At 38.7% G+C, this 13,715-nt stretch overlaps 1 protein-coding gene across 5 annotated transcripts in view; it reads right to left on the reverse strand.

Moving 5' to 3' along the window:
- The window catches only part of Grid2 (glutamate ionotropic receptor delta type subunit 2), a 1,534,794-nt gene that overhangs the window by 806,891 nt on the left and 714,188 nt on the right, over positions 1-13,715 (reverse strand). The gene's annotated exons all lie outside the window — the stretch shown is intronic.

Below are 13,715 nucleotides of genomic sequence, written 5' to 3' on the forward strand. Positions count from 1 at the left end.
TGCCCTAACTGCACAGTGTGTGCCTGATTACCTGTAGAGTAAGCAGTCAGAAAGTACATAAGCAGGAGGTATATCAAGATGTGTGCTTGCCCACAGTGGGACAAAGGTGGGAAGAATGAAGTCCTTGCCTTTATCATCAGCAGACTAATGTAATTAGCAGCCATTCCATGGGAATCCCAGATACAGATGTGGCCATTGGCCAGTGTCCTGGTCAGATTTTAATAAAGCTTGCCTCAAATTTGTCTCAAAGCTTGTGACAGTGTTCTCATTCTAGCTTGGTGGGATTTGCATATGGGGTAAGCTTTAAAGTTTAATCTACAAAGATTTTGCTGTTATGAAGCTTACAGTCTAATGAAGAAAAATGTTAATAAAAACATTGGTAGTAAATGTTCAGGGCATATAATATCATAAAAATATATCCACTCAACAAAGTTAGATAAGTTATTTGGTCATGAGAACATTTACAGTCACTTTTTAAAATGTTTTTTAGTTTTTGTTTCTATTAAGCATTATTCGTTATTTTTCTCTTTCTGAGTAAATGTGATATGGCCATTTAAATTAGGATGAACTTATAATTTAAAGAGTGATTTAATTTTGACCAGAGACCTTCCTTCAATATGGCTTATGCCATGTCAACTCACTGAGTTCACATTATCCTAAAATGTATACTGTTAGGTCCCAGTATCCTATGACTCCAGATGTTAAATTCTACAAAATATATTAGAACATTTTGGAGTTGACAGCATTTGTCTTAGCCTCACTTAAAAGTTCAATGGGATATGATCTAAACTCTTGCTTCACTTTGTACTGTGTGAATGGTACACTAAAATTTGGTGTGACTTTTAGCCTTATGATCAAGGTAGGGAAAGTATATAAAAGATATACTCTACCAAGTCCCCTCTCTGTGCTAAAGGCTACGGAGAAGGAGATACACACACACACACACACACACACACACACCACATGCAAATCAAATACTAGATCAGTGGTGTTTTGGTTTTTATTTACTTATTTTTTATTAGAAGACAATGAATCACTGCTATTGATTCAGCTAAGGATCCGATGTTGCTAGAAAGGCCTGGCAATGTAGTTAGGTTGGGGCATGGTTTTCTGTGTTAAGACAGTGGGGGATGATATTTAGAACAGCATAGCCTAAGACCCTTCTGGAAAAAAAAAACTAGGTACTGGCTATATCTCAATGCTAGAACTCTTGTGGAAAGATGATATGAGATGTGAGGTTTAAAAAAAAATGACAGGGATCCTGCAGTTTAGAAAAACAATGTTCCAAATCTTCAACTAGTGCATATCACCAGGCAATGGCTCTTTTATTATTATCTCAGCAATGAGTCTGCCTCAGGCAGGTAGGGCAGGCAATGCAATTAGATACCAGTTGAAATGCAGTCAGGTAGACACACTAATTGCTAGACTTCTCAGATACTTATACCCTATATAGAAGAAAACTCATTTATGTTGTCAAGCTTAGTCATCACTTAAATTCATATAAAGCTGTGTTTTTCTTTTCAAATTTGTTTCTTTGCTCCCTTTCCATCCTGTCACCTCTCCTTCCCTGCCCTCCCTGCCTCTTCTTCTCTGTCTCCCTATCTTTCCATCCTGTCTCTTTCCCATGTTTCTGTCTCTCCTTCCCTCCCCTCCCTTCCCCTTTCCTCTTTCCTCCTCCCGTTCCTTCCCCTCTGTCTCCCCCATTCTTTCCCCACTTCACTCCTCTTCCTTTCCCTCCTCCCCTTTTCTTTCCAATATGAAATTCAATACCTAAAGCAGCCAGCCTTCTAGGTTAATGAGCTTATTTTGTAGTTCTATATTGTTTTCAAGACCATTATGTTGTCTCTAGAAAGAACAACAATGATGGGAGTTACTGGGTAATTTAGGCCCATCCTGATGTTTACCACAAAAGCAGTTACAGAAACGCAGACCTTGAGCTCAATTTAATGAAGTTAGTCTGTTTTGAAATTGAGCTTCTTCAAAAAGTCTGTGATGCCTTCCAGTACACAGAGCTAAGGGCAAGCAGGTTGGCCAAGCTGTAAATCACCTTCAACTATTCCATAACTTGTAAGGAAAGTGTTGCTATGAGGAGCACTATGGTGAAGCCCATTCCTGGACCTCAGGTGTTCTGGGCTTCAAGCCCCACTGTTAGTTTATCTAGGCTCCCCACAAGCTGGCAGTGGGACCATCACCATTGCTATCTGCTTTCTCTGTAAGCCTAGTGTGAGAATGACTGGCATATTGGATCTATGAGATTAAGCAGCATCAGCAGTATTCTTTTGTTCTATATGCTCACGTTCAGCATATCTATTGAGCTCATCATGCCAACAATGAAGTATTATCTCATGAGTTACTGGGATCCTAAAGTTCTTTCACTTCTACATTTCTTCATGGTAGTATATAATACCCGCTAGTCCACACACTCTGCTTATCCTATGAAAAAGGTCACAAGTCTTAGAAAATATATAATAGCCATCATCATAATCCTTCCATTATTTCAGAGTTGTTACTGGGGGGAGAGGGCCTTAGTTATTTTGAGACAGTGTGTTGCTAGAAAGCACAGATAACCCTGGATGTTATAATCCTCTTGCCTCAGGCTTCTTACTAATGAGATTGACAATTACCACCACATTAGGCCTATAATGTGCAGGGATCAATCCTAAGGTTCCTGAATGCAACATAAACATCAACCAACTGAGTCTGACAGCACTGCCCCAAACACATCAACAGCACTAGTAAAGACTATGTTGCATTACTTCTCATCCACTGTACATCCTGGACTGTTAAATATGACAGAGAAGGGAAATAGAATGCCTGCCCTTATGAAATAATTTACAAGAAGACTAGGTGCTATGAACTCTGTGCATAAGACAGTGTCTAAAATATCAACTAACCTACTAGCTGAAGGAACTGTAGGTATTCTTACAACAGATGCTCACCTTAGATTCCTTATCTGGAAAGAGTGGCCAAACACTGAATTTTCTGAATAGGCTTGTGGTAATGATGAAGTGTCCAAACGTAAAACACAAAACAGTGTCCAGAATACAGGAAAAATATTTTGACTGTCAGTTCTTAGTCTGTCAACTACTTTGTGCTATTTAGAATTGACTCATTCTTGCTGATATTAGTTATATGTTATTTCCTTGCCTTCTTCTCTCTCTCTTCTTCTCCTTCTTCCCACTCTCTCTTTTCCAGACATACATACCAAACACACACACACACACACACACACACACACACACACTTGATCCTTCTTACTTCCTTACGCACTTAACATTAAGAATCTTAAGCATACTGACCATCAGATGCCACGTGCATAGATGGCATGTTCAAAGATCACAAATTAGCATTCTCATTACATGCTTTTTTATAGAGTTAAATGCTAGTTGTAAGTAAATCAAAATCTGAAAAAAAATAATTTACAATGAACATAGTTTAAGAGTACAGTAACTTAGGAAGTGATCACTAGGTAAAGCATGACATAAAATGGAAACAATCTACTTAATTGAGAGGGACATATTTAAATGGCATCCCTGTTCCTTCTCACCCATGGGATAACAGTGTTGCTGATCCAATTTTATAGATTTATTTTGAGGGTCATTCAAGTATTATACAGTAATTTACAGTGTTGTCTCATTGAAATATATACATCCACTAAACATGTGTTCATAGGACCACTTTTGGTAAAGGGCAAAATCCAAAAACCCCTTTACAGGAGTTATACAGACAGTGGAGTATCCACACAGTAATTATTGTGTCAATCAATAAGAATGATGTTTTCTCACTTCATCATAGCTGGATATCACACAGGTAATGTTGAACATAATGAAGAAATGCATGGAAGCAGGATGAAGTGCACGCTGCCGTTTATACCCAGCCTAAAAACAGGTTCAGGTGAATACACTGTAAAAAGTCAGCATGCCTGAGCAGGTTATAACCATGGGTGCATAAGAAGGAAGGTGGGTTCACTAGGTAGGTTCAGGTCTATCATCAAGATACTGGTCATATGGAAACCTGTTGAGCTTAAATTTACATTTTTGTGCTGTTCTATTTACACATGTCATTTAGAAAATGTAGAGCAGCTGCCTGCCAACATAATAGTCTCAGACTTTCCCGCTATGGATATCTTTTGATAAAATTATTATGAAATGTTCTCTCAAAGATATGATTATAATAGATTTATCTTTAAAGCTTTAATTTAACATCACCAAATAATCTCGTTTTGTAAAAACTGAGTTATTTAAGTAGTTTTTAAATAACTATTATAGAAATTCGAGTGAGTGAAGAGTCTTTTTATGACTAGAGATCTTTTTACATCTATTGGACAAGTTACCTTCATTTGTTTCTTAACCTTCCCTGGGGCTTATTTCTAGAAAGGTGCTTATACATTTGAAGAAAGAACTATTCCTTTTTATTATTTGGCAAATCAAAATTCTTCCATGACTTAGATATAATACATTAAAATGAAAAATATCTTATAAAGTAGGTTTAAGGAATAAGTGTTATTATCTTTATTGTAGAGTAAAAGAATATTCTGTAATAGTAGGGTCCATGTCTGAAATTCTGACAAAGAAAAATCCAAATTGAAAATGATAGCCATTGTCACATACATAATAAGTCTTTCTGCTTCTAGAGTATTGAATCTTTTAGACAAGGTCTTTATGGCTTGTACTTTACTATGTAAATTTATCTCAAACTCATAGCCATTTTCCTGACTCAGACTCACCAGTTCTGGAATTATAGGTATGGACCCCATTATATTTGAGTTTTATTTATTTATTTATTAGGAATTTTCCTCGTTTACATTTTCAATGCTATCCCAAAAGTCCCCCATACCCACCCCCCCAATCCCCTACCCACCCACTCCCCCTTTTTGGCCCTGGTCCCCTGTACTGGGGCATATAAAGTTTGCAAGTCCAATGGGCCTCTCTTTGCAGTGATGGCCGACTAGGCCATCTTTTGATACATATGCAGCTAGAGTCAAGAACTCCGGGGTACTGGTTAGTTCATATTGTTGTTCCACCTATAGGGTTGCAGTTCCCTTTAGCTCCTTGGATAATTTCTCTAGCTCCTCCATTTGGGGCCGTGTGATCCATCCAATAGCTGACTGTGATCATCCACTTCTGTGTTTGCTAGGCCCCGGCATAGTCTCACAAGAGACAGCTATATCTGGGTCCTTTCAGCAAAATCTTGCTAGTGTATGCAATGGTGTCAGCGTTTGGAAGCTGATTATGGGATGGATCCCTGCATATGGCAATCACTAGATGGTCCATCCTTTCGTCACAGCTCCACATTTTGTCTCTGTAACTCCTTCCATGAGTGTTTTGTTCCCATTTCTAAGAAGGGGCAAAGTGTCCACACTTTGGTCTTCGTTCTTCTTGAATTTCATGCATTTAGCAAATTGTATCTTATATCTTGGGTATCCCAAGTTTCTGGGCTAATATCCACTTATCAGTGAGTACATATTGTGCGAGTTCCTTTGTGATTGGGTTACCTCACTCAGGATGATGCCCTCCAGGTCCATTCATTTGCCTAGGAATTTCATAAAATCATTTTTTTTTAATAGCTGAGTAGTACTCCATTGTGTAAATGTACCACATTTTCTGTATCCATTCCTCTGTTGAGGGGCATCTGGGTTCTTTCCAGCTTCTGGCTATTATAAATAAGGCTGCTATGAACATAGTGGAGCATGTGTCCTTCTTACCAGTTGGGACATCTTCTGGATATAAGCCCAGGAGAGGTATTGTGGGATCCTCCGGTAGTACTATGTCCAATTTTCTGAAGAACCGCCAGACTGATTTCCAGAGTGTTTGTTCAAGCTTGCAATCCCACCAACAATGGAGGAGTGTTCCTCTTTCTCCACATCCTCACCAGCATCTGCTGTCACCTGAATTTTTGATCTTAGCCATTCTGACTGGAGTGAAGTGGAATCTCAGTGTTGTTTTGATTTGCATTTCCCTGATGATTAAGGATGTTGAACATTTTTTCAGGTGCTTCTCAGCCATTCATTATTCCTCAGGTGAGAATTCTTTGTTCACCTCTGAGCCCCATTTTTTAATGGGGTTATTTGATTTTCTGGAGTCCACCTTCTTGAGTTCTTTATATATATGTTGGATATTAGTCCCCTATCCGATTTGGGATAGGTAAAGATCCTTTCCCAATCTGTTGGTGGCCTTTTTGTCTTATTGATGGTGTCTTTTGCTTTGTAGAAGCTTTGCAATTTTATGAGGTCCTAGGATAGCAAAAACTCTTCTCAAGGATAAAAGAACCTCTGGTGGAATCACCATGCCGGACCTAAAGCTGTACTATAGAACAATTGTGATAAAAACTGCATGGTATTTGTATAGTGGCAGACAAGTAGACCAATGGAACAAAATTGAAGACCCAGAGATGAACCCACACACCTATGGTCACTTGATCTTTGACAAGGGAGCTAAAACCATCCAGTGGAAAAAAGACAGCATTTTCAACAAATGGTGCTGGCACAACTGGCGGTTATCATGTAGAAAAATGCAAATTGATCCATTTCTATCTCCTTGTACTAAGGTCAAATCTAACTGGATTAAGGAACTCCACATAAAACCAGAGACACTGAAACTTATAGAGGAGAAAGTAGGGAAAAGCCTCGAAGATATGGGTACAGGGGAAAAATTCTTGAATAGAACAGCAATGGCTTGTGCTGTAAGATGGAGAATCGATAAATGGGACCTTATATTTGAGTTTTAATATTTCTAATGAAACTGAAAACAAAAGAACTTGGTCAAAACATCTTACTTTATGTAGCCAGTATTTGTTATTTATACTCAGATTTTTTTTTCTCACAAAGTAATCAGTAAAACCATTATTCCTATAAAAATATTTAATCTGGAAATATTATGTCAGCCCATATGTAAATGTAAATCAAGCCATATGACTCTGCTCATGTCCCAACATATTCATTTCAAGGACACTTATAGGCACACATAGACAATGATTTGTTTGGACATTAAAGCAGGTAGATTTGCTGAGCTGCACAAAACTGCAGTCTTTGTTACAGCTTTGAAGCTCCTGAATGAGAGGTGGAGTATGAACTGCAGACGTTTAAGTGTCTAAAACTTCAAAGGAAGTATGACTAACTCAATGACACACAATTGCTCCAGGGATGGGGGGAGGGGGGAGGCAGAAAACTCAATTCATATGCCTATTATTTCCCATAGCAATTAAATGACAATGGTAAGTGAACAGTTTCTTTTCTAACTCATTTTGTAAGAAAAATACTTTCAAGTTAGAATTTCCCCTGAACACTTGTATAACTTCCACGCCAGCTTCGACTGCACTGCAGCAGAGAGGCTGGAATCCTTGCTGGTCTCCAAGCGCAGGCCATCACTCATTTTTCTCCCCCAGTCTTAGGTGCTTACTGGTTTTCTGCCCTGCACCTAATCTTTATTTCCCCCACCATTCCAATCACCCCAATGCATTGAAACCTTTCCAACTGCATTTGCGTTTCTATCATGTGCTAAGTATTTTTAGAAATAATTCTCTTTAATGATTATTGAATATATAATTATTACATATTAATATATACTAATAATATTATTAACATACCATTATTATTTATTATAATAAACAAAATTAATATTAGCAATATAAATTAGTATATACTATAATAATACTAGTATACAGCATATTAGTTTGAATTTTATTATTTGTTTTGTTTTGTTTTTTTGTTTTTGTTTTTTGAGACAGGGTTTCTCTGTATAGCCCAGGCTGTCCTGGAACTCAGAAATCTGCCTGCCTCTGCCTCCCAAGTGCTGGGATTAAAGGCGTGTACCACCACCGCCTGGCTGAATTTTATTATTGAGACAGCATCTCACTAGGTAGTCATGGCTGAGCTGGGACTCCACAAGATCTGCTTGCCTTTGCCTCCTATTCACTAGTATTAAAGATATGAATGTTGGCAAAAAAATGGCTTTTAAAGTCCTTTTTATTTATATAAGTTTAAATCTCTAGAAATCTTAAAAATTATGCCATTTTTGGAATATCTAACTGTAGAAGAACCATCATACCCCCTAATCCTATGAAAATGTATTGTCTGGAGAGGTACATAAGACAGAGACTCTAAGAGGGAAATAAGACCATGAGCAAAATCTTTGAAATAAATGGCTAACTGTGAAACACATAGGAAGCAGCACTGCTGGAGAAGCCGGAAACTGAAGCTGGGGTAGAGATAAGATCAGAACGAACAATGGCTGTAGATGGAGAACTCAGTGCCTTGTGCCAGACAGATGTCCTCAGATTTATACAAGCCACCTAAGTAGAGGATACAAAGTATTGTACAGTGGGACTAAGTGAGACTACAGAAGGTTTCTCTCACTCTAGTACATGCATCCTCCTAAGGCCTTGGAACATTGACTCATGTGTTAGTGACTCTTTTATTATTTGTAAGTAATGGAAACACAGGGCCTCTTTGCTCTAAGCTTTGAGTTTACATGTCCACCTAAAACACTTTGTCTAATATATATATATATATATATATATATATATATATATATGACAAACTGTTTGAATTATGTATAAATTACACGTATAATTTATATATATGAATTAAATATATATACATATAAAATTATATATAAATTGTATGTATGAATTAAATATATATATATATATATATTTATATATAATTCATTAATCTTAACTCATTGCAAATGATATCACAATTCAAATGTGAACCTGGCTATTCTCCTGAGGAAGCATTGCAATGTTCTGTTGAGTTTAGGGACACTATTCTCTGTCCTGGACTAAAACACACACATACACACACACACACACACACACACACACACACACACACACATTTACAAACACAAATGCACATATGCAAGCACATACATGCAAGCACACACATGCATGAGCACACACAAGCACTTAATAGGCTGTTGATAGGATGATTATTTAGAGTTGAGAGTGGAATATGAATAAGTAAAGTTTTGACTTTAAATAAGAACAGGGGCTTTGAAAAGACAACTTCTGTAGCTTAAGTGTTGATTTTGGAATTACAATTCTTGTGAGTAGGAAAATGTGCAAACACATAATCAGTGAATAATAAAACTAAATATATACACTGCTATTTGTAAAAGTCCCTAAGAGTAACATTTGTGCATGTGTGTGTGTGTGTGTGTGTGTGTGCTCACATACAAATAATATATATGGGTCAGAAGTTAAAAACATATACTGTTCTTCCAGAGAACCGAAGTTCGACACTGGGCACCCATGCCAGGTGATGCACAATAACTTGGAACTGTAATTTTCAGGGGTTAGACACTTCTGCCTCCTGTGGACATCTGTAATCACATGTACAAACATACAGGGACATACATGCAAAAAGATAATTTTTAAAGATGGCACAAGTGACCTTTCTGGGAGTGATTTCAAACCACCAGTCGTGGTGTAATTCCTTTAACGTGAAGACAAAACATGGCGTACATACCCTCGGCAACATTTCCAGGAAAAAATAATGTCCTAGCTGTTCAACCTGAGTGCTCGAGCCTCCGAGTACAATGGGCCAATGCTGGTGAAGTTCTCAATTACAGAACATTTAATATGGGAATTTATAACTATCCAGATTATCCATTTTTATTTTATTTTTTTAAAAAGATTTATTTATTGATTATATGTAAGTACACTGTAGCTGTCTTCAGACACTCCAGAAGAGGGAGTCAGATCTCCTTACAGATGGTTGTGAGCCACCATGTGGTTGCTGGGATTTGATCTCCGGAACTTTGGAAGAGCAGTCGGGTGCTCTTACCCACTGAGCCATCTCACCAGCCCGATTATCCATTTTTAATTAAAAAACATTTTGAAGTTTTATTTTTATTTTTTTTTTCTGTGTACATGCTTTGTTTGCATTTGCATGTGGTCATCCTATGCTTGCTTGGTGTCCAACGAGCCAGAAGAGACTCCTAGAGCAGGAGCTAAGGAAGACTGTGGGTGCTAGGAAATGAACCTGCGACTTCTGCAAGAACAGCAAGTGCTAGTAACCACGTGATTATCCCTCCACAGCAAGAACAATATCCTTTGAAAAATAAAACTAATAAAAGCTATGTGGCACACCCCTGTTTTTGACTCTGTTGCCTAACTTTAGATTCCTTTCCCCTAACTGAACAGCCTTGTCTAGCCTCAGTATAAGAAGATGCAACCAGTCCTATAACAACGTGATATATTAAGCTCGGTTTATATCCATGGGAGAGATGCAGAAGACAGGAGACTCTTCTTCTTTTCAGTGTGAAAACCCTTAGGCAAGCGTTATCATTGACCTCCATTTCACACACATGTTTGCACAATCTGAATTGTGATTTGCTCTATATTTCAGGTCTGATGAATTGGTCATTGTTCAGAATTCCTGTGGAGACTCTGAAATCTGTGTCTATCCTAGTCCATTGCCAGGTTAGTTCTTCCTTAACTGTAACTTAAAAAAAATATTTAGTCCTAAGCCCACCCTCTCCACTGAATATTATTTTTGAATATACTCTGAAGGCATAGCTTTTGAAAGTGGAATTAACTGCCTTTAGCATTTATATGTTCAGGTCAGGTTCTTCCCCAAAATATCAGCTCACTCTCAGAGCTCATGAAAGAGAACTCCTGAGTACAGCTGGCTGAGAAAAAGGCAGAACCAACCAGGTAGGCTATAGAGCTCAGGTGACAATGGATTAGTCTGGATTCTCCTTACAACCCCTTCACTGCTGTTCAGGTTGACTATGGGATAAACACGTAAACAAGGAAGTATTGGTATTGAAAAGATATATCTATAGTAGTCGAAAGAGAAGTCTCAAAGGAAAAATCATGAGTCTAGGTATCGAGTTTATGAACAAGAGAGAAAGCAATAGGTTATTACAGGAATTTAAGTTTCACAGTTAAAAACAGGGATCAAAGTAAGATAAACACTCAAAACAATGTGTGGTGTTGAAACTGATTGTCAGCAGTACAGCAGGGTCAACTCTTTTAACTAATTCTGAACAGACTCCATTTACCTAACAGCAATGCTAGGTTTCTGGTCCTGCATAGTTTCTCTACTAAGGGTCAGAAATTCTGGGCCCTAAAAGGGCATTGTTCCTTCTTCATTCATCCGTTCTACATCCCCTGTTCATTGCTTGTTGTCAGAAGACAATATAAAATGTTGTATCTTGGTATTTGTTTGTTTGTTTGTTTGTTTTAACAATACATTTTGGTTTCTGCTATTCGTCACATAGCTTAAAAAAACATATTCACAAATTTCTTTACTAAACGATTCGGGGGAATATACAAAACACACCAATTCACTTCCCCTGACTCCTCATAGCTCTGCTCTGTCTCCCACAGTTTTACTTTAGTCCATGGTGCTTAGACTGTCCTGTCCTTGCCTGATGCCATGTCCTGTAATAAGCAATCCAAAGAACATCTCCTTCAGGACCCTGGTCAGGATAAGCTCTCTCAACACTCACACAATCACATTCCAGTCCTGCAATACGGAGGAGAGTGGCTCTGACTTCCCAAGGCGGTGTGCAAACGCACATGATGTGCAATTATTGCCCTTCATAAACTGTGATGCTCAGCCTCCCTGGGGCCTAGAGCTCACAGAATGACACCTCTGGAACCGGGAGACAAACACACCTCACTGTGGGGAGCGGGTGTGGCGGCAGTTCCAAAGGCGCCAGGGACTGCAACTAAGTCGTATGACTTGCACCTGACTTCCTCATATAAACCACAAACATCGTGAGAGCTGCGCAGGTGTACCAGGTTACTGGCGAAGCCATTTTGGTGGAGATATGCCCCTGCTGCCCTGATTAGCTGAAGCTGTGAGTGGATGGGAACTGATAGTATATAAGAGTGAGAGGCCCAGGGCTCGGAGTCTTTCGCCTACACAGTCAATGCTCTCCCAATAAACGTATGCAGAAGGATCCTATTGTGGTGTCTTTCTTGCTGGCGAGTCAGGCATCCCACATCACTTGCTCTAAGTTCTTATTCTGGAATATTTTCTCACAGATATGAACAAATCATGAAACAGAAAGTAGACTATTTAATATGATATCCTTTCTTGTTACAGAAAAGTCTAGGCTTTCACGGTGAATTAGTCATTTGCTAAACTCAAGATCAAAGTTCTCTTTTCCTTAAAGTCACATGGCAAAGTCCATATTAAAATTCAACTGATATTAATTGTCTAGTTCTTAATGATTTGTATTCTCTTTCAAAATCCTAGTATCAAAGGACACCTTCGAATCTTATGCAGAATTTCAGGAGTCATTGGAATGAAGATAGAAAAATGAGAGGAAGAAATTCATCAATTTAGCCCACAAAGCTTAAAAGAGTATCAGAAAGTATGTAATGAAATAAGCAATTCTATCATTAAATGAAATTAAATATTTAACTACGGTAAAAGAGACTAGGATAAAATTAAACACTTAACATTTAGGCCATGTGCCAAAAAAAAAAAAAGCCAGAATCTTTCACAAATCAATCACAAACATTTTAGGGTGCAGCAAGGCCCTCTGAATCCCTATAGTCTCACTGGTTCTTTTACTAAGTTTTCTTGCATCTAGGCAAGGTAGCAGATATAACTAACATTTTGCAGATGTGGTGTCACAGCACGATGTGTGGCCATCCCTTTACAGAGTTTCAATTAGCCTCCGTTGTTTGTCTTAGTACAGATTCCTAGAGCAGAAGTGTTTCCTGGAATCCGTTTGCCTTGGCAATCTGAGTCTGCTTCTAGTAACTCTTTTCTCAGAAACCTAATTTTAGCTCGCAGTAACAACATCAACAACACAGAGAGATAAGCTACTGTACTGGCTAGTTTTGTGTCAACTTGACACAGCTGGAGTTATCACAGAAAAAGGAGCTTCAGTTGAGGAAATGCCTCCATGGGATCCAATTGTAAGGCATTTTCTCAATTAGTGATCAAGGGGGAAAGGCCCCTTGTGGGTGGGACCATCTCTGGGCTGGTAGTCTTGGGTTCTATAAGAGAGCAGGCTGAGCAAGCCAGGGGAGGAAGCCAGTAAAGAACATCCCTCCATGGCCTCTGTATCAGCTCCTGCTCCCTGACCTGTCTGAGTTCCAGTCCTGACTTCCTTTGGTGATGAACAGCAGCATGGAAGTGTAAGCCGAATAAACCCTTTCCTTCCCAACTTGCTTCTTGGTCATGATGCTTGTGCAGGAATAGAAACCCTGACTAAGACAAATTGGTACCAGCAGAGTAGGGTATTCCTGTGACAACCTGACCATGTTTTGGGGAGGACTGTGGAAGGACTTTGGAACTTTGGGCTTGAAGATCCATTCGTTGTTAAGAGCTCTGTCAGATGTTGTGTAGGAGCTTGGAAGATAATGTTGAGAACAGTGCAGAAGATGGAGGTCTGGTTTGTGAAATTTCAGAGAGAAAATTAAAGACTCTTTTCAGGGCCATTGCTGTTTTGATTGTGAAGATTTTGTAGTTCTGGTTAGCTGGGGCTGAAGAATCAGCTGTGATTAACAAGATACCAGAACTACTAAAGCAAAAACTTTGCATTACTGGGACTATTGATGCTGGTTAGCTGGAGCTAAGAAATTAGCGGTGATTAAGAAGAGACCAGCATCGTTGAGGTGACATCTTCTGGGAAGTGTTTTCTGAAAGCACAAAGACGCTGTGTTCCAGAGATAGGCAAGGTTGTACTCCTTCTGCAGCGGGACTTGGTAATGTGTAAGGGTCACCCAGGTGGTACTGGTTTTGA

This window comes from Mus caroli, unplaced genomic scaffold, assembly GCF_978045245.1.
Source record: "Mus caroli unplaced genomic scaffold, Mus_caroli_1 scaffold_7, whole genome shotgun sequence".
NCBI classification, from domain to species: Eukaryota; Metazoa; Chordata; class Mammalia; order Rodentia; family Muridae; genus Mus; species Mus caroli.